Source organism: Orycteropus afer, unplaced genomic scaffold (genome assembly GCF_000298275.1).
Source record: "Orycteropus afer afer isolate SDZICR_OR568_19922 unplaced genomic scaffold, OryAfe1.0 scaffold00134, whole genome shotgun sequence".
Taxonomy (NCBI): Eukaryota; Metazoa; Chordata; class Mammalia; order Tubulidentata; family Orycteropodidae; genus Orycteropus; species Orycteropus afer.
Window position 1 is genome coordinate 5,865,041 of NW_006921721.1, and position 3,048 is coordinate 5,868,088.

A 3,048-nucleotide genomic window follows, 5' to 3' on the forward strand; every position below is an offset into this window, starting at 1 on the left:
TCCCTTTGGCTGATTGCTCTTCTCTCTGGCTTCCTGGCTTTTAATTCCCTTTCTCCTGTTCTTCCCACTGGCTACTTTGGGCGTCACTGAGTTGTCTCTCCTCACCTGTAACCCTGGGGCTGACGGCTCTTCTGTCCAGGTTCTTGGCTTTTATCCCCTTTCTCCTGGTCTTCCGGCCTGCTACTCTGGGCGGGCCTGAGTTTCCTCTCCTCACCTAATCCCTTCGGCTGACTGCTCTTCTCTCTGGCTTTTTGGCTTTTAATCCCCTTTCTCCTGTTCTTCCGGCCTGCTACTTTGGGCATCCCTGAGTTGTTTCTCCTCACCTGTAACCCTGGGGCTGACTGCTCTTCTGACCGGGTTCCTGGCTTTTTATCCCCTTTCTCCTGCTCTTTCGGCCTTATATATATTCCCCTTATATAACCTTTATTGGCTTTGTTTCTCTAGAGAACCCAGTCTAACACATTTCCTAATAACTCCCCTTTTTCTACCAGTGCTAACAGAATTCTAGTGTTTTGTCTTGAAATTGCTTTCTTTCCTAAATGCTAGCTAAAAATCTCAGGACGATAAGAACAGATCTTACTCACCTATTCAGTGTGGAGACATACATGAAAATATATAATCCTATTGTCATTTTATTATAAAACTGCTCTCAGAAGGGTTATCTGAACAAAAGAGTCTTAAGATATCTATACTATATTTGACTGTAAAAATAGAATGTTTAATAGTAGTAATTGGTTAAATGTTTGATCCCCAAAAGCTGCAACCCTGATCAATCTTAACTTAATAATTTGTTGCTCATGTAGTAATATATAACTTGACACCTGTGTTTCAAAAGGAGTAAATATAGTATTCATGGTTTTTGTAGTTAAGCCAGAAGAGTTTTAGATTTTCTTCTTCTCATAATGTATGAATATTATAAATCCTATAATCCCTTTGGTTCTTCATTAAGAGTTGAGAACCACCATCTAATTTAAATTACTATCATCTCATTCAAAGTTTAAATAAATACTATCTATACACTGAAAATTCCCAAGATTATATTGTCAGTCCCAATCTCTCCTCTGAACTTCAGACACAGAACTATTTGGCATCTCTGCCTGGATATCTTATTGGTACCTAAAACTTAACATGGTTGAAGCAGAACCCTTTATTCCCCTTACTCTTCTTTCAGTATTCTTCATCTCAATATATGGTATCACAATTCACTCAGTTAAGCAGCTCTGCCAGTACAGTGGTTAAAACATTCAGCTGCTAACCCAAAGGTCAGCAGTTTGAACCCACCAGCCGGTCTATTGAAGAAAGGTAAGGCAGTCTGCTTCCACAAAGATTTACAGCCTTGGAAACCCTATGGGCCAGCTCTACTCTGCCCTATATATCCTTATGATTCGGAATCGACTCGATGGCAGTGGGTCTTAGTGGACAGAATTCAGTATAGAGTCACATAGTACATTTAATTGTCATGTATCTTTAGCTACTAACCTGGAACATCAAGATCATCTTTAACTCCATTATGTCATAAATTCTATACCTAATCTATCACCAGTCCCATCAGCTCTATCTTCCTAAATATAAACCAAATCTAATCACTTGAGGAAGGATATGAAGAGATACTCATAAAGACCAAACATTAAAATGCAAACTGAAACAATGAGATTTTCTTTTTAACTTACAAGGGTAGCAACAACGATGGGAGAAAATTAAAGAAACTTGGAGAACAAATATTTCGATAACCAGTCCACTGTATGTAATGCCACTGAGAGATCATGAAACAATTGCTATCACTTACTGATTTGTCATTGTGTACCAAGAAAAGCACAGAAAAATATATACACTATCTCATTTAATTCCCAAGAAATATGTACTACCATCATATTTTAGTATAAGTAAAAAAGACTCAAAGGGGTCAAGTAACTTGCCCAAGGTCACATTATCTTTAAATGGCCAACTTATAGATCCCAGCACAGGTCATTATTACTCCAAAGCACAAGCTCTTAGACTGCACACAAAGAGCCTAGAGGATGTTACCAGAGTCATTTCTAGAGAGCAAGGAGACCTTCTGAATTTGTGCTTTATATATACTTGCGTGTATTTTTGTTTTCATCACAACTATGTCCTATCATTGTAAATTAGATGCAATAATCCAAAGAGATTTCTATGGAGGGTTAAGACTAAAATAAACAATCACCAAACATTTGGGAGTCACCCCTCAATAAAGCTCCTCAATATGTTAAGAGTAAAAGTTTTGCTAATATAGAAAGACCTTCATAGCACTGTATCAACCATAAGTCAACATTTTAGTATATACACATACTCCACTTTAAAATTATTTCCTCTTACAGCATGAAATAATTTACAACATGGTCCAACATGCTACCATTATCCACATACGTGACTACTGAGCAGTTGAAATGTGGGCCATACCAGATTGAGATGTACAGAGTAAAAACAGACACCAGATTTTGAAGACTTGGTACCAAAAATGAATGTAAAATATCTCACTAGTAATTTTTACTATGGAGTGCATGTTGAAAATAACACTATTTAACTCTATCTTTTAAAAGATTATTTAAAATGTGGCTACTGGAAATTTTAAAATTATATATTAGCTCATAATGATATTTTTAAATTATATCAGTTCTAATAAAATTTCACAGACCTTCAATGAAATAATATCCGATGTTGCTGTTTATATTCTAAAAATGTTTTTCTTTTTAATAGATGTTGCTCGAGTTTTTGTCTTCTTTGCTCTAAATCACAAAAGGAAAGATCTACAGGTCAACATTAGTTAAAACAATATCATCAAACAAATAATGTTGACTAAGTAAAGATTTTTACTTAAAAAAATTGTACTATTTAAGTTTACATTTTCTATATAACAGAAATTTCCTAATTCTTTTGCCTTTCTGAAATAATCCTATTAACAATAAATTGTTAATGTAAAGATCCCTATAAACAACCCACCAGCCACTCCTCGGAAGGAAGGTTGGGCAATCCTACTTCCGTAGTGATACTGCCTCGGAAACCCAAGGAGGGGTCGCTATGAGTCGG